General features: G+C 42.4%; 2 non-coding genes across 2 annotated transcripts; both read right to left on the bottom strand.

Moving 5' to 3' along the window:
- Positions 1 to 16157: 16157 nt before the first annotated feature.
- On the bottom strand, positions 16158 to 16230 carry trnav-aac (transfer RNA valine (anticodon AAC)). The gene has a single exon. It is a non-coding gene; the product is annotated as a tRNA-Val (tRNA).
- Positions 16231 to 18207: 1977 nt separating this feature from the next.
- On the bottom strand, positions 18208 to 18280 carry trnav-aac (transfer RNA valine (anticodon AAC)). Its single transcript has one exon. It is a non-coding gene; the product is annotated as a tRNA-Val (tRNA).
- Between the last annotated feature and the right edge of the window lie 1463 nt (positions 18281 to 19743).

The following is a 19743-nucleotide window of genomic DNA, read 5'->3' on the forward strand; positions in this document are numbered from 1 at the left end:
CTAACCGTTGCACAGCGACCACACTCTGCTCCCGTATGATGGAGGCCCAGAAGCTGTTTCAAGCTCGAGTGCAGTTACAGGCAGAACTCATTCAAAGAAAGTCCAAGTCATTGAGGAGCCAGAGTCTTTCCACCAAACTCCTTCCCAAAGAGTTGAGATTCACGTGGGGGGAATTTGGGCACATCTTTCCCCACCTTACAACACTTCAAAGATACTGCAATGGTTGTAAAGCGCTTTGGGCTGTCCTGAGCTCGTGAAAAGCGCTGTGTCAATGGGAGACTTTCTTTGCAATAGTTTCAACTGCAAGTTCAAAATCCGTGGACAAAAGTAGTGCACGTCCAGGATTTCAACCCACAATATCTCGCAAGTTTCAAGCAGCGAGAATCATACCCCCTAGACCAAAGAGCCGACTGATTGGCGGTAATGCAGATAAGAGGTAACCATGCTAAAACCATTTTGTGTGTGTGGCTATTCTTGATGAGCAAAGCACTTGAGACCGACACAGTGTCTTTGCCTTTTCGCCCTGACTTCTGAAGCGCCGCCCGGTCCCACTCGTACAGTTAATGAGCTGTTAGGATGTTAATTTATCCGGGCTGCAGGAGGCCACCCAAGGCGCAGCAGAGGGGTCTCTGCATTAGTTCTCCGTGGAAACAGTATTTTTCCCCTTCTCTCTTACTCTTCTCTATATCACTCTGTTTTTTTTCTTATTTCTACCCCCGTCTCAGTTTCCTGAATCATAACATGGTGTGGGACATTTTTGGAGACGCGCTTTCTTTGTTAGTTATTGAAAGGACACCCAGACAGACCGATTGAAACTGCACTTTGAATCCCGTCGCTCACCCTATGTTTTCCTATTAATCTGTGTTGTTTTGCTTCCACATTCTGAACCTCTTTAATGTAGCGACACGCGAGGGGGAGATTCCCTAAATCATGCCAAATTTCCCCAAACCCTGCTTACAGTACCGCAACCCAAACTGTGTCCTATATGGGACATATTATTGAGAATTACTTCACTCACTGTAACGCTGCCATTTGAAAGGTATAATTCGCCTGACAGTGCGTGTGTTATTTGTAAAAACACGTAAATTATTCCTGTTTTCATATTTAGTAAGCTTGAATGGAGAAAAGGCATTAAATTGCCTCTACCCACTTTCGAACCATTGAGTTTTCGTGTGTTAGCGGAATGCGATAACTATTACACACCAGAAACCGTCCAGCATCGAGTGCATTGCATTGCAGCGACTCCATAGGAACAGGAGGAGGCCATTCAGCCCCTCGAGCCTGTTCCGTCATTGAATTAGATCAGGGCTAGTCTGTATCTTCACTCCAGCTACCCGCTTTGGTTCCTTATCCCTTAATACACTTACTCAACAAAAATCTATCGACAGTACCGGCAATCTTGAGCCTGAAACCAGAACCGCTACCGGATCCAGAGAGAAATGGCTTCTTACTGACGGCCACCCTGCAGATTAATGGATTATATTTCTGGATCAGTTTTCTCTCACTCAAAGTTATCTATTCATAGAAACAGAGAAACATAGAAGGTAGGAGCAGGAGTAGGCCATTCGGTCTGTCGAGCCTGCTCCGTCATTCAATGAGATCATGGCTGATCATCCAAATTCGTTGCCCTGTCCCTGCCTTCTCCCCATATTCCTTGATCCCTTTAGCCATAAGAAATATATCTAACTCAGTGAAGTGAAATAAAGAGCAATTAAAGAACAAGGTAGAAGCCGCTGTGGCCCTTTTGACAGGAGAATAAATTCGCCTCTGTTTGTTCGCCACAGCAAGTTTAAAACATATTTATTTCCACGCGGGCTCGAATCTGATAACCGCTACAATGTGGAAATCACCGGCTCTGTAGCAGCAGCAGAGGGGCACTGAATCAGTTAACTCCCTCTGTGCTGATCGGCAATGTGCTGCCTCAATTTAAACAGCTTCTGTCCCACACTGAATGCTCTCAGAGCTTCTCCCCCGCTGCCCTTTACAAAAAATGTCACTGATTCCCCCCGCACACCCCTAACGTGAATCCTTCCACATCCTGACAGTGGGGCTGCTGAAGCTCCCACTGTCTCCCCGCGATCAGCGATCTCACCCAGTTTGCAAAATTAAACGCGGAACAAATGTCACGCAAAGAGCGTCTGTAACCGAAATCTGTAACAGATAGTAATGGATTTATTAACCAAGATTAAAGCAATTATCACTCGTCTCACAGACTTGAATTATCTTTCTGTAATTTACTGTTCCCAAATCTTGTGTCAACATAAATTCCTTGATTCAGAATCGAAAGCAGGTGAGTGTCATTCGTCCAGCAGGAACCAGGTATGATACCTCTCTATTCAAGTTCATATATACAGAAGTATCATTCAAGTTCATATATACAGAGCAAACGCTGTCTAGACCTCCTGGCGCAACTCCAGATCAGAAGGCTGCGTGTTCAAATCACGTCGGGGTCACTATTCTTTTACAGCTCATATCAGTCTGGACAATTAATATCTTATTTGTTAACTCACAACAATGAGTACTGGTATTAGATATATTTTTTATATTCGTTCCTGGGATGCAGGTCTCGCTGGCAAGGCCAGCATTTATTGCCCATCACCGAGGTGGCGGTGAATCACTGTAGTCGCCTTTCACCACTTACAGATAGATCTACATCATAGAATCAGAGAATGGATACAGCACAGAAGGAGGCCATTCGGCCCGTCCAGCCCGTGCCGGCTCTCTGCAAGAGCCCTTCAGCTAGTCCCACTCCCCCGCCCTCTCCCCGTAGCCCTGCACATTTTATTTCCTTCAGGCACTTATCCAAGATTTCCATGCATCTGTGTTATTGATTTATTTATTTGGGGGAATCTGTCTCATTCAATAAGCATGTTCTGGCTCTTTATGTCTGTATTCCTTTTAAATGCCACGCAAATACATTTATACAGAACACAGATACACACAAATACATTGAGAAATAACACACAGATACAATCACATTTATTCATCACCAGCTCACTGATACACCTAAAATCCATTTAGAAGAATCTCTCTTTCAAACACAGGTATTTATATATTGACAACCTGATGCATATGATAAAAGTCAAGAAATTAAATGTACAACTGACACACAAGGGGAGACTGGATAAGTACTTGAGGGAAATAAACCTTCAGGGCTACGGGGATCGAGCGGGGGGAATGGGACTGACTGGATTGCAACACAGAGAGCCGGCACGGACTCGAAGGGCCGAATGGCCTCCTTCTGTGCCGCTATGACTCTATGACTCAATGACATGCAAAGGATCGCATCAGAACACAAACACTCACTTGATATAGAAACATGCCACCCATGTACACACAGTCACAGCTCATATTGTCACACGAAGCTGGTTCCATTTCTGTGAAAAGTCTACACGCCAAAAGTTTAATTGTTTTTCACAAACTGCCCGCCCTGTTGTGTATTTCGAGCAGTTTCCTACTTTCACAGTGGCGATTCTGGGGCTGGGTCCGTGTCATAAACACTCAACATTTTACACCAAGGCTCCTAAAATACAATGAGCTCGGGATAAAGGTTCATCACATGCTGAGGGCTAATTAAATGATTGAAATTCCACAAAATAACTTTATGGATTAATAAATGATGTTTAAACCAATTATTCTTTATTCCACATGAAAGTCATGTAATTCATTTAAATCAGGTCTCGAATTAAAAACTGTTACTCCCCTGACCTGGAATCAAATCCAAGAGAACGCTGAATCCTACCCACTAGGGAACGTTGCATTGCACCGTCACAATATTTATCAATGCATGTGAGTCTATTTGGAGTAAAGTATGCAATAGCGAAATACTGCAGAGGCTGGGAATCTGACATAAAAACAGAAAATTCTAGAAATACTCAGCAAGTCAGGCAGCATCTGTGGAGAGAGAAACAGAGTTAACGTTTCAGGTCGATGACCTTTCGTCAGAACTGGGAGAAGTTAGAGATGAAACAGATTTTAGGCAAATTGGGGAGAGGAGGAAACAGCAAGAGGCAATATTAGTGATAAGGTGGAAGGCAGGAGAGATTAGATGACAAAAGGGATGAAGGTGCGAGGCAAAAGGAGATGGCAATGGGACAAGTAAAGGAAGGAGAGATGGGACCAGAGGAGGTGTAAATGGGAATGGCAGAATCATCAACAGCTGCCATCTGAAAAAATAGGAGCAGAGGTTATGGTCTGAAATTGTTGAACTCGATGTTGAGTCCAGAATGCTATAAATATTTTTACATGTATGTGTAATCTTTAGATCGATGACCTTTCGTCATTAATTCTCTATATACAGATATAGAACTGGAAGACGCCAGCGCGCCGTGTGAGGTTACATTTGAGTTGTGGCTGTTGCACAGCCGGTATGAGGGAAACAGAAGAGGTTGGAGCATTTTACTGAGGTTTCGAATGAAGATAAATACACCCCAATAAATCACAGAATCACAGAATCACAGAAACCCCACAGTGCAGATAGAGGCCATTTCGGCCCATCGAGCCTGCACCAACACATATCCCACCCTATCCCCGTAACCCCACGTGTTTAATCCCCCTAACACTAAGGGTCAATTTATCATAGCTTCAGGTACATGTAACTAGATTTGTAAGCCGCAGTGTCATGAATTGCTTTTTGATGTAAACAATCAAAACGAATTTGTATCCAATACGGAGTGACCCATTCTATTTGCAATTATCGCATTATTCTTCCGTGTTACCTGGTAGTTTAGTGGTTTGGATTCGGCGCTCTCGCGGCCCGGGTTCAATTCCTGGTCAGAGAAGCAATTTTTGTAACAGTCTTTAATTTAAACTAACTTGTTAAAATTACTTACATGTATCTAATGTGAACAAATGTTTTAATTACCATTAATTAACCGATAATCTTAATTTGCAGAATGAATTAAATGCTAAAGGTACTTCAATAACGTGTATTGTGCTTTCTATGTGATGAACTGCTATGCATATCTCATTTTACACCATGGCTCGGATTTTACGGTGCTTCCGACAGCGAATGCACAGCGTAGGCTCTCGTACGCCTTCAGAACCACCCCGCAAGTTCCAGGTTTCCGCACGCCCGAAAGCCCAGAACTTGTGATCTGTCAAGTTTCGCTGGGACAGAGCCACCGCATCCGCTATAACATCACTTTTGCTGGTGCAGAGTTGGGCTAACTACTGCCCAGCGGATGCCCAGGAAACCCTTACACCTGGTAATAGAATCATAGAAATTTACGGCACAGAAAGAGGCCATTCGGCCCTTCGTGTCCACGTTGGTCGAAAGGGCTATCCAGCCTAATAGCAGGCGTAAGACCTTCTTTTGCCAGTGCACGGGTGAAAATAAATGTTAAAATATTTTTTTTTAATGATATACACATACATACATTTTAAATTAGTTTAGGTAAACTCTGGCCCGCTTTAAAATGTTCAAATATATATTTCATAAAATTAAAAACTGTATTTTAAATGTTTAATTAATTTCATTAAGTTTGAACAAGTCATCATTTATTTTTATTTCCGTGGTGTGAAATGTTATTTATTTGGAGATGTCGACTATGTTATGGGGTTTCTGTACATAAATGGAATCCCAATTACCCTCATAGGAACCCCCCTTTTTGATTGGTTGGTCTGGCCCATGTGATCTCAGGGATGCTTGCGAACCGTGTGCGCCCCTGGGATCCATGGGCGTTTATGCAGGCGGACGCCAGCAGGCCCAGGGCGGCAAGAGTCCGAAGCTCCGGAGACACCAGGTAATCCGGATTTGTTTTTCGATTCCGAGGCCTTAGCCGGCGGCGAGCCCCCGATCGCAATTTCCAGGCCAATGTATTTCAGGAGTCTGGTTTAAAATGTTCATTGCTTATGTCACCAGGAGTCTGGTGCAACTTTTGTTCAATTTAACAGGACCGGTTATTGCACAGAATAACATTTTCTGGAACATGAATACTGCAGTTGTGGCTGAACCAGTGTTTTATAAAGGTTCATCATAACTTCCTTGCTTTTGTGCTCTATGCCTCTATTTGTAAAGCCCCGGGTTCCATAAGCTTTTTAAACTGATTTCTCAACCTGTCCTGCCACCTTCAATGATTTGTGCACATATACCCCCAGGTCCCTCTGTTCCTGCACTCACTTTGGAAATGTATCCGTTAATTTATATTGCCTCTCCTCATTCTTCCAACCAAAATGTATCACTTCACAGATTTCTGCATTTAACTTCATCTGCCACATGTCCGCCCATTCCACCTGCCTGTCCATGTCCACTTGGAGTCTATCACTACACTCCTCACTGCTCACTATACTTCCAAGTTTTGTATTATCAGCAAGTTTTGAAATTGTGCCCTGGACACCTAACTCCAAATAATTAATATATGTCAAGATGAGCCGTGGTCCTAGTACCGACCCCTGGGGAACACTTTCCTCCAGTCAGAGAAATAACCGTTCACCACTACTCTGTTTCCTGTCTCTTAGCCAATTTCACATCCATGCTGCCACTGTCCCTCTTATTCCATGGGCTTCAACTTTGCTGGCAAGCCTGTTATGCGGCACTTTATCAAGTGCCTTTTGGAAGTCCATGTTCACCACATCAACCGCATTTCCCTCATCAACCCTTTCTTTCACCTCATCAAATAATTTAATCAAGTTGGTAAAAGACGATTTGCCTTTAACAAATCCGTGCAGGCTTTCGTTAATTCATCCATACTTGTCCAAGTGACCGGTCATTTTGTCCAGGATTATCCTATCTAAAAGCTTCCTGACTACCGACGTTAAGCTGACTGGCCTTTGTTGCTGGGTTGAACCTTATACTCCTTTTTGAACAAGGGTGTAACATTTGCAATTCTCCAGACGTCTGGCACCACCGCCGTATCCAATGAGTATTGGAAGATTGTGGCCAGTAACTTCACAATTTCCACCTGTGCTTCCCTGAGCATCCTAGGATGCATTTCATCTGGTCCTGGTGACTTATGGACATAAATATAGCGAGCTTTCCTGGTACCTCTTCTTTAACAATTGTTATCACATCCAATATCTCAACCACAGCTCAATAACTGTAGGCCTGGGACCGGGCGGCGCTTCAGAAGACAGGTCCAAAAGGCAAAGTCACTGTCTCGGTTTCAAGTGCTCTGCTCATCAAGAATAGCCACATACACAAAATGTTTTTTACAATAGTTACCTCTTATCTCCACTACTTTTAACCAGTCGGCTCCTTGGTTTTCAGTATGTAATGGGAAAAAGAGAGCTGCAGCAAACCGGCGTCCAGAAGAGAATATAAACAAAAGGTTTACAGCCAGCCTTTCTAGTACCTCCTCTTTATCAATTTTTATCCCATCCAATATCTGAACCACAGCTCATTAACTGTAGGTCTGGGACCGGGCGGCGCTTGAGAAGACAGGTCCAAAAGGCAAAGTCATTGTCTCGGTCTCAAGTGCTCTGATCATCAAGTAAAACCACACAGAAAAAATGATTTTACAATGGTTAGCTCTTATTTCCAGTATTATCTATCAGTTGGCTCGTTGCTTTAGAGGTATGATTCTCGCTCGGGGTTATTGGTTTGAAACTTGCGAGAGGTCCCCGGTTCAAATCCCGGACGAGCACTTACTTTGCCCGCGAATTATGAACTTGCTGTTCGAACTTCTGCAAAAAAAAAACACTGGCATTGATACAGAGCTTTTCACCGAACTCAGGACGTCCCAAAGCGCTTTATAACCTTTGAAGTGTTGCAATGTGGGGAAAGGCATGCCCAAACCCCCCCCACATGAATCTCAACACGTTGGGAAGGTGCAAAGAATCAGGCGCCTCAATGACTTGGACTTTCTTTGAATGAGTTCTGCTTGTAACTGCACTCGAGCTTGAAACAGCTCCTGGGCCTCCATCTCACGGGAGCAGAGTGTGGTCGCTGTGCAGCGGTTAGCGAGTCGGTGACGAGCTCGGGGTTGAGACGCATCGCTTTCAATCTATGAAATTTCACCAAGGTCCAGAGAATAGAAACGCTGAATGGAACAGACCCTGTGAGCGATGGACTGAAGGGGACGGCGCTCCGAGCACAGCTGGGAAACGCGCAGAGCAGTAAAAGTGTTCGCAACAATAATTGTCAGATTTATTAATCCTGCAACAATTAGAAGTACAATTAACAACAGCTTTTAAACAAATCTTTGCGAATTTTAGCCGCGGAACTCCAACACTTTATAGTTCCGAGTTCAATATACAAGTTGCTCAAACTTTTATCGAATGCTAAAGTATCTGTTCCAAACTTTTGATATCTTTTCCTTACCTCTACTACGTGACAATTTGCACGTTTAATAGTTTAACCTAACACAACTGGCCACCTTCTGATGGAAGATTTTCGACCTGAAACGTTAACTCTGCTTCTCTCTCCACAGATGCTGCCTGACCTGCTGAGTGTTTCCAGCACTTTTATTTTTATTACCCGACCTTGTTACCAAAGTATCACTTCACTTATCCCCTTACCACACTCCTTCCTTACATGTAGCCTTGTCTGACAAACAGGCTCCATTGGCACAACGGGATGTTCTGCTTCAGGCATTAATTGGAACTATAAGGGGAACCAGTGGAGGCAGCATATTTGGATTTCCAAAAGGCATTCGATAAGGCACCACGTAACAGGTTGTTACACAAGATAAGGGCTCATGGGACTGGAGGTAATGTATTAGCAAGAATAGAGGATTGGTTCACGGACAGAAAACAGAGATTAGGGATAAACGGGTCATTTTCAGATTGGCAGGCTGTAACGAGTCGGGTGCCGCAAGGATCAAGTGCGCATGCTTCAGCTATTTACAGTCTATATTACTGACTTAGATGAAGGGACAGGGTGAAATGTATCCAAGTTTTCTGATGATACAAAGCTAGGTGGGAAAGTAAGCTGTGAGGACACAAAAAGCCTACAATGGGATATAGACAGATTAAGTGATTGGGCGGGCAATAAGGCGGCAGACGGTGTATAATGTAGGGAAATGTGAGGTTTTTCACTGTGGTAGGAAGAATAGACAAACAGAGTATTTTTTAAATGGTGCAAAGCTATTAATTCATTCATTTTGCAAAAGAAAGTTATCGGTTAATTAATGGTAATTAAAACAATTCTAATTTTTCCCATCAGCTGAATGTAGTCAATTTCATCAGATTTTGATTTTAAAACTGTGTTATAAAAGTTACTTTTCTTACCAGGAATCGATCCCGTGTTACGGAGGTGAAAGGACTGGTTTTCTGAATCATTTAAAGGTGATCGCTACGAATCACGCAGTATTGATTTAAAATCACGGCTACAATTTGTTTCGGTGCAGAAGAAGGGGATTGAAAATGACGATAAAATCACTATGCAACGCCCGCGGTGAGAGAGTTTCGAGCTTAGAATTAAGTTGGTGTTGCGAAGTAATCGCTGAGCTGATGCTGACGCCAGTCAATGAATGAGAAACCGTTCAACATAAAGGATGAGTTCACAAACACCAGGCGCAGTGCAGTCTGGTCAATGTCAAGCCTCTCCTTTCTTATTCAGAGACATGAGCGGGAGTCAGACGCCACGAACTTTAACTAAAGGCACAGATGCGAGTAATACTTCCAAATCTTTTCACTGTAAAATTATTCTCTTTATTTAATGGCTGACTGCATTGAATCTGAAAATGATCACCATCAGATTTTATGCTCGCTGCTGATTCGCTTTTCCGTGGACACTAACGCTCCGGCTTCCGTAGTGCAGCGACGATCATGTTCCCCTCCTACATGAACAGTTCCCAAATCGAGCCCGGGTGGATATGTTCGAGTGGAACATTTTTATTCTGCGCAATAACCGGCCCGGTTATATTGAACAAAATTTGCCCCAGATTCCTGATGTCGTAAGTAATAAACATTTTAAACCAGCCTCCAAAAATACGATGGGCCTTGAAATTGCGATCGGAGGTTTGGCGCCGGCTTACGCCTCCGAACCGAGAAACAGATCCCAATTAACTGGTGTCTCCGGAGCTTCGCACTCTTGCGGTCTTGGGCCTGCTGGCGTACGCAAGCATAAAGGCCCACGGATACCATTGGCGCTCACGGTTCGGCAGCATCCATTGGCCAGGCCAACCAATCACACAGGGGATTCCTACGATGCTTTATGTACTGAATCCCATAAGCATAATAGAAATCTCCAAATAAATAACATTTCACACCACGGAAGTAAGAAAAATGGTCACATGTTCAAAATAAATGAAGTTAATTAAGCATTCAATGGTCTCATTCTGTGCCGTTATGACTCCTCTCTGCCCCACACAACAGTGAGAGGGAAATAGAGGGCGAGCACGATTCCAATGAGGAACAGGTGCAGGAAGTTTTTATACAGTTCTTCTTATGTCGATAAATCTTTTAAAATTATTTCACTTGAACTTTTTCAGTTCAACTTTTCCAAGGAGCATTTCAAGGAACTGGGAAGAAATTAAAAAATGGCGTTCGTTAAAAAAAAAAACCTACCCATCGGGGAATTGAACCCCGGTCACCCGCGTGAGAAGTGGGAATGCTCACCACTATGCTAACGTGGAACTAAAATCTACAGTGTTTGATCAGAACTAGAAGCTAACTGTGAACAGAGTGAGAAAGAGACAGACAGACAGATAGAGAGACAGGGACAAAGAGGGAGGCAGAGACAAAGAGAGTGACAGTGAGAAAGAGAGAGGCAGGGACAAAGAGACAGACAGGGACAAAGAGAGAGGCAGGGACAAAGAGAGTGACAGATAGAGACAAAAAAGAGAGACAAGCACAAAGAGCGAGTGGCCCCAGGGATGAGTTGACTTCAGTTATGTTGAGCGACTGAGAAGCTGCAATTGTTTTTCCGCAGAAGTTTAAGAGGAAATTTAATCGAGGTCTGTAAATTTACAAGATGTTTTGATAAGAGTAAATAAGGATAATCTGTTTCCAGTGGCAGTAGGGTCGGTAACTGGAGGACACCGATTGAACCTAACCGGCAAAAGGTACCAGAGGGGAGATGAGGAGTTTTTTTTACCGCAGCCAGTTGTTGTGATCGGGAATGCGCTGCCTGAAAGGGCGGTGGAGCAGACACAATAGTAACTTTCAAAAGAGAATTGAATAAATCATTGTAAAGGAGAAATTTGCAGGTGTGCAGGTTAGGTTGATTGGCTATGAAAATTGACCCTTAGTGTTAGGGGGATTAAATACGTGGGGTTACGGGGATAGGGTGGGATATGTGTTCGTGTAGGGGTTACGGGAATCGGGTGGGACATGTGTCGGTGCAGGCTCGATGGGCCGAAATGGCCTCTATCTGCATTGTGGGGTTTCTGTGTGATTCTGTGTGAAACATCAGGGGAGTGGGATTATTTGAAGAGCTCTTTCAAAGTGCCAGCGCAGACTCAATGGGCTGCATGGCCTCCTTCTGTGCCGTATCAATCTATGATTCTATGAATCTATGATTTAAAATTCAAATTGAATGTTTTGAAATATAAATGTAAAACTTAAAATTTTAAACCTTGACAAAATTTACCTAACCGAATTTTAAGTGTATGTTGATAGATTTTAGTTAACCAACGGTATTAAGGGATCATTGAAGTCTGTGAGACACTTCATCATTGATTCTATAATCATTAATCAACCCACAACATTTTGTTGCGCACTGCAGGAATTGCTAACATGTATACCGGATGACAGTCAAACTTTAATAACTTTTTATAGAATCATAGAAAATTGCCTGAACCCCTGTGGTTAATGAAGGGAATTTTAATGGTTGAGTTCCGTATACACCTTGGAATTCTGGAAAACATGGTTTGTAGTTTGCAGAAACGCGGCTTAGATCTGCTGTTGTGAACCAAGGTAAAGCTGCACGACCCTTGAATAATCTTTCACAATTCAACTGAAAGCAGCCAGAATGTGCAGCTTTGAGAGGGGCTGTCTGCACGGTCAGGGCTGGAAACGGAAGTGAGCGAGCGAAACCGTAGTGTTCTGTGTGTGTGCACAACTGTACAGAATAACACAAATGTAAAAGGACTTTGTTACATTGCATAAGAAATGCGAATTGATCCATTTTTCTCCGATTTAAATGAAGATGATTTACAAAATGTTTCCGCCTGGTTTCAAACAGGGTACCTTCCGCGTGTAATGCGAACGTGATAACCACTACACTACGGAAACGCTTGGTAACACAGTTGCCTTTTACTATAAATCTATGAATCTATGAAGAAAGTTATTAAAGTTTGTCTGTCACCCAGCAAACATGTTACAATTTCCTTCAGTGTGCAACACATATTTTTGTTCGTTTTATTACAATTATTAAGATTCTCACAGACTTCAATTGTTTTTGTCAGAACTAAAATCCCTGACTGGGAATCAAACCTGATTGTTTTCAATGATGATTGGATTGTCCTATGAGGGGAGATTGAGTAGATTGGGCCGATAATCTCTGGAGTTCAGAAGAACGAGATGTGTTGTCATTGAAAGGTGCAATTTTCTTGGAGGGCTTGAAACGGTACAGGTTGAGAGGTTGTTTCCCCTGGCTGGAGAGTCTAGAACTAGGAGGCAGAGGCTCAGGATAACAGGCCGGCCATTTGAGACTCAGATGAGGAGACATTTCTTCACTCAGAGGCTTGTGAATCTTTGCAATTCTCAACCTCTTAGGGCAGTGGATGCTCAGTCATTGAGTATATTCAAGGATTTGGGAGTCCTTTTACACAGAATACAGAAAATAACGTTTGTGAGCTCAACTTTATATTGAGCGGTTTCTCGTCCTTTAATCGGTGTCAGCTTTCGCTCAGCGGTTACTTCGCAGCACCAACTTCTTTGTAAGTTCGATCTCTGTCTCACCGCGGGCGCAGTCTGGGCTTTTTTCAATCCCCTTCAACACCGAAACACATTACCGAAACACATTAAAGCAGTGATTTTAATTTAGCAGTGTTGCATATTTCGAGGCACCATTAAATGATTCAATAACGTACTCCTATCAGTGTTGCGAGCTGGGTTCGATTCCCGGTTAGAGAAGAAATTTTGATATCACCGTTTCTTATTCATGAATGCGATGTAATTTTATTAAATTAATTACATGCATCTAATGCGAATAAATAAGAACTGCTATAATCACCATTAATTAACCGATAACTTTATTTTGCAGAATGAAAGACATGATAATATGGTTACTGAGGGACAGTCGAAACTTCATTCATTTATTTTGCTCTTTGCATCTCCTGAACTGTTAACCCATATCTCATTTTACACATTGCATTTTAGGAGAATGGTTTAAAATGTTCATTGCTTGAGAGAGCAGCGATCTGGGGCAAGATTTGTAAAATTTATCGGGACCGGCTATTTCACAGAAAAAACCTATTCTCTCACATGATGTTTTCAGACCACACACTGACCAATCTTTGCTAGGCCCCAAGTGGATGATCTGACACTTGCCCGGTTTAACTCCATTAATCACTGGTCAGGGGAGATTTAATAGAGGTGATCAAAATTAAGGGGGAAACCGTTTCCACTGGCAGGAGTGTCAGCAGGGCTATGGGGGAAGAGCAGCGGAGTGGGACTGATTGGATAGCTCTTTCAAAGATGCAACATGAATTGCTCATTTTAACCTGCGATTGATAGATTTTAGTTAACCAACGTTATTAAGGGATCATTGAAGTCTGTGAGACACTTCATAATTGTTTCTATTATCATTAATCTACCCACAACATTTTGTTGCACACTGCAGGAATTGCTAACATGTATACCGGATGACAGTCAAACTTCAATAACTTGTTATAGAATCATAGAAAATTACCTGAACCCCTGTGGTTAATGAAGGGAATTTTAATGGTTGAGTTCCGAATACACCTTGGAATTCTGGAAAACATGGTTTGTTGTTTGCAGCAACGCGGCTTCGATCTGTTGTTGTGAACCGAAGTAAAGCTGCAGGATCCTTGAATAACCTTTCACAATTCAACTGAAAGCAGCCGGATTGTGTAGCTTTGAGAGGGGCTGTCTGCACGGTCAGGGCTGGAAACGGAAGTGAGCGAGCGACACCGTAGATGTTCTGTGTGTGTGCATAACTGTACAGAACAACACAAATGTAACAGGACTTTGTTACTTTGCATAACAAATGCGAATTGATCCATTTTTCTACGATTTAAATGAAGATGATTTACAAAACGTTTCTGCCCGGTTTCGAACCGGCGACCGTTTCGTTTGATTAGGCGAAAGTGATAACCAGTACACTACGGAAACGCTAAGTAAAGCAGTCGCCTTTTGTTATACATCTATGAATCTATGAAGAAAGTTTTTAAAGTTTCACTGCCAACCAGCAAACATGTTACAATTTCCTTCAGTGTGCAACACACATTTTTGTTGGTTTTAATACAATTATTAAGATTCTCACAGACTTCAATTGTCTTCGTCAGAACTCAAATCCCTGACTGGGAATCAAACCTGATTGTTTTCAATGATGATAGGAGGTCCTATGAGGAGAGATTGAGTAGATTGGGCCTATAATCTCTGGAGTTTAGAAGAACGAGAGGTGTTCTCATTGAAAGGTACAATTTTCTTGGAGGGCTTGAAAGGGTAGAAGCTGAGAGGTTGTTTCCCCTGGCTGGAGAGTCTAGAACTAGGGGGCAGAGTCTCAGGATAAGGGGCCGGCCATTTGAGACTCAGATGAGGAGACATTTCTTCAATCAGAGGCTTGTGAATCTTTGCAATTCTCAACCTCAGAGGGCAGTGGATGCTCAGTCATTGAGTATATTCAAGGATTTGAGAGTCCTTTTACACAGAATACAGAAATTAACGTTTGTGAACTCATCCTTTATATTGAGCGGTTTCTCGTCCTTCAATCGGTGTCAGCTTTCGCTCAGCGGTTACTTCGCAGCACCAACTTCTTTGTAATTTCGAACTCTGTCTCACCGCGGGCGCAGTCTGGGCTTTTTTCAATCCCCTTCAACACCGAAATACATTATAGCAGTGATTTTAATTTAGCAGTGTGACATTTTTCGAGGCACCAGTAAATGATTCAATAACATATTCCTATCAGTGTTGCGAGCAGGGTTCGATTCCCGGTTAGAGAAGAAATTTTGATACCACCGTTTCTTATTCATGAATGCGACGTAATTTTATTAAATTAATTACATGCATCTAATGTGAATAAATAAGAACTGCTATAATCATCATTAATTAACCGGTAACTTTATTTTGCAGAATGAAAGACATGGTAATATGGTTACTGAGGGACAGTCGAAACTTCATTCATTTATTTTGCTCTTTGCATCTCCTGAACTGTTAACCCATATCTCATTTTACACATTGCATTTTAGGAGAATAGTTTAAAATCTTCATTGCTTGAGAGATCAGCGATCTGGGGCAAGATTTGTAAAATTTATCGGGACCGGCTGTTTCACAGAAAAAACCTATTCTCTCACATGATGTTTTCAGACCACACACTGACCAATCTTTGCTCGGCCCCAAGTGGATGATCTGACACTTGCCCGCGTTGAACTCCATTAATCACTGGTCAGGGGAGATTTAATAGAGGTGATCAAAATTATGGGGGAAAAAGTTTCCACTGGCAGGAGTGTCAGCAGGGCTATGGGGGACGACCTGCGGAGTGGGACTGATTGGATAGCTCTTTCAAAGATGCATCATGAATTGCTCATTTTAACCTGCGATTGATAGATTTTAGTTAAACAACGTTATTAAGGGATCATTGAAGTCTGTGAGACACTTCATAATTGTTTCTATTATCAACAATCCACCCACAACATTTTGTTGCACACTGCAGGAATTGTTAACATATATAACGGATGACAGTCAAACTTTAATAACGTTTTATAGAATCAGAGAAAATTGCCTGAACCCCTGTGGTTAATGAAGGGAAGTTTAATGTTTGAGTTCCGTATACACCTTGGAATTCTGGAAAACATGGTTTGTAGTTTGCAGAAACGCGGCTTAGATCTGCTGTTCTGAACCGAGGTAAAGCTGCAGGATCCTTGAATAATCTTTCACAATTCAACTGAAAGCAGCCGGAATGTGCAGCTTTGAGAGGGGTTGTCTGCACGGTCAGGTCCGGAAACGGAAGTGAGCGAGCGACACCGTAGTGTTCTGTGTGTGTGCAGAACTGTACAGAATAACACAAATGTAACAGGACTTTGTTACATTGCATAACAAATGCGAATTGATCCATTTTTCTGCGACATAAATGAACATGATTTACAAAATGTTGCCGTCCGGTTTCGAACCGGAGACTTTTCGCGTGTTAGGCGAACGTGATAACCACTACACTACGGAAACGCTGTATAAAGCCGTCGCCTTTGGCTGTAAATCTATGAATCTATGAAGAAAGTTATTAAAGTTTGACTGTCACCCAGCAAACATGTTACAATTTCCTTCAGTGTGCAACACACATTTTTGTTGGTTTTAATACAATTAATAAGATTCTCACAGACTTCAATTGTCTTTGTCAGAACTGAAATCCCTGACTGGGAATCAAACCTCATTGTTTTCAATGATGATTGGATTGTCCTATGAGGAGAGATTGAGTAGATTGGGCCTACAATCTCTGGAGTTCAGAGGTACGAGATGTGTTGTCATTGAAAGGTACAATTTTCTTGGAGGGCTTGAAACGGTAGAAGATGAGAGGTTGTTTCCCCTGGCTGGAGAGTCTCGAACTAGGAGGCAGAGTCTCAGGATAAGGGGCCGGCCATTTGAGACTCAGATGAGGAGACATTTCTTCACTCAGAGGCTTGTGAATCTTTGCAATTTTCAACCTCAGAGGGCAGTGGATGCTCAGTCATTGAGTATATTCTAGAATTTGGGTGTCCTTTTACACAGAATACAGAAATTAACGTTTGTGAGCTCATCCTTTATATTGAGCGGTTTCTCGTCCTTTAATCGGTGTCAGCCTTCACCCAGCTGTTACTTCACAGCACCAACTTCTTTGTAAGTTCGAACTCTGTCTCACCGCGGGCGCAGTCTGGGCTTTTTTCAATCCCCTTCAACACCGAAACGCATTAAAGCAGTGATTTTAATTTAGCAGTGTGATATTTTTTGAGGCATCATTAAATGATTCAATAACGTATTCCTATCAGTATCGCGAGCTGGGTTCGATTCCCGTTTAGGGAAGAAATTTTGATATCACCGTTTCTTATTCATGAATGCGATGTAATTTTATTTAATTAATTACATGCATCTAATGTGAATAAATAAGAACTGCTTTAATCACCATTAATTAACTGGTAACTTTATTTTGCAGAATGAAGGACATGATAATATGGCTACTGAGGGACAGTCGAAACTTCATTCATTTATTTTGCTCTTTGCATCTCCTGAACTGATAACTCATATCTCATTTTACACATTGCATTTTAGGAGAATGGTTTAAAATGTTCATTGCTTGAGAGAGCAGCGATCTGGGGCAACATTTGTAAAATTTAACGGGACCGGCTACTACACAGAAAAAAACTATTCTCTCACATGATGTTTTCAGACCACACACTGACCGATCTTTGCTCGGCCCCAAGTGGATGATCTGATACTTGCCCGCGTTGAACTCCATTAATCACTGGTCAGGGGAGATTTAATAGAGGTGATCAAAATTATGGGGGAAACAGTTTCCACTGGCAGGAGTGTCAGCAGGGCTATGGGGGAAGAGCAGCGGAGTGGGACTGATTGGATAGCTCTTTCAAAGATGCATCATGAATTGCTCATTTTAACCTGCGATTGATAGCTTTTAGTCAACCAACGGTATTAAGGAATCATTGAGGTCTGTGAGACACTTCATAATTGTTTCTATTATCATTAATCAACCCACAACATTTTGTTGCACACTGCAGGAATTGCTAACATGTATACCGGATGACAGTCAAACTTCAATAACATGTTATAGAATCATAGAAAATTACCTGAACCCCTGAGGTTAATGAAGGGAATTTTAATGGTTGAGTTCCGTATACACCTTGGAATTCTGGAAAACATGGTTTGTTGTTTGCAGCAACGCGGCTTCGATCTGCTGTTGTGAACCGAAGTAAAGCTGCAGGATCCTTGAATAATCTTTCACAATTCAACTGAAAGCAGCCGGATTGTGTAGCTTTGAGAGGGGATGTCTGCACGGCCAGGGCTGGAAACGGAAGTGAGCGAGCGACACCGTAGTGTTCTGTGTGTGTGCATAACTGTACAGAATAACACAAATGTAACAGGACTTTGTTACTTTGCATAACAAATGGGAATTGATCCATTTTTCTACGATTTAAATGAACATGATTTACAAAATGTTTCCGCCCGGTTTCGAACCGGTGATTTTTCGCGTGTTAGGCGAACGTGATAACCACTACACTACGGAAACGCTGGATAAAGCCGTCGCCTTTTGTTATAAATCTATGAATCTCTGACGAAAGTTATTAAAGTTTGACTGTCACCCGGCAAACATGTTACAATTTCCTTCAGTGTGCAACACACATTTTTGTTGGTTTTAATACAATTATTAAGATTCTCACAGACTTCAATGGTCTTTGTCAGAACTGAAATCCCTGACTGGGAATCAAACCTGATTGTTTTCAATGATGATAGGGTTGTCCTATGAGGAGAGATTGAGCCTATAATCTTTGGAGTTCAGAAGAACGAGAGGTGTTCTCATTGAAAGGTATAATTTTCTTGGAGGGCTTGAAAGGGTAGAAGCTGAGAGGTTGTTTCCCCTGGCTGGAGAGTCTAGAACTGGGGGGCAGAGTCTGAGGATAAGGGGCCGGCTATTTGAGACTCAGATGAGGAGACATTTCTTCACTCACAGGCTTGTGATCTTTGCAATTCTCAACCTCAGAGGGCAGTGGATGCTCAGTCATTGAGTATATTCAAGGATTTGAGAGTCCTTTTACATAGAATACAGAAAGTTAACGTTTGTGAGCTCTTCCTTTATATTGAGCGCTGTCTCTTTCTTTAATCGTTGTCAGCTTTCGCTTGGCGGTTACTTCGCAGCACCAACTTCTTTGTAAGTTCGAACTCTGTCTCACCGCGGGCACAGTCTGGGCTTTTTTCAATCCCCTTCAACAACGAAACACATTATAGCAGTGATTTTAATTTAGTAGTGTGATATTTTTCGAGGCACCATTAAATGATTCAATAATTTATTCCTATCAGTGTTGCAGGCTGGGTTCGATTCACGGTTCACAGAATCACAGAATCACAGAAATCACAGAAACCCCACAGTGCAGATAGAGGCCATTTCGGCCCATCGAGCCTGCACCGACACATATCCCACCCGATCCCTGTAACCCCTACACCAACACATATCCCACCCTATCCCCGTAACCCCACGTATTTAATCCCCCTAACACTAAGGGTCAATTTATCATAGCCAATCAACCTAACCCGCACATCTTTGGACTGTGGGAGGAAACCGGAGCACCCGGAGGAAACCCACGCAAACACGGGGAGAATGTGCAAACTCCACACAGACAGTCACCCGATGCCGGATTCGAACCCAGGTCTCGGGCGCTGTGAGGCAACAGTGCTAACCACTATGCCACCGTGCTGCCCCTGGTTAGGGAAGAAATTTTGATATCACCGTTTCTTATTCATGAATGCGATGTAATTTTATTAAATTAATTACATGCATCTAATGTGAATAAATAAGAACTGCTTTAATCACCATTAATTAACCGGTAACTTTATTTTGCGGAATGAAAGACATAATAATATGGTTACTGAGGGACAGTCGAAACTTCATTCATTTATTTTGCTCTTTGCATCTCCTGAACTGTTAACCCATATCTCATTTTACACATTGCATTTCAGGAGAATGGTTTAAAATGT

Source organism: Somniosus microcephalus, unplaced genomic scaffold, assembly GCF_052327205.1.
Source record: "Somniosus microcephalus isolate GS21.2 unplaced genomic scaffold, FLI_Smic_1.0 unresolved_chr4, whole genome shotgun sequence".
Taxonomy (NCBI): domain Eukaryota; kingdom Metazoa; phylum Chordata; class Chondrichthyes; order Squaliformes; family Somniosidae; genus Somniosus; species Somniosus microcephalus.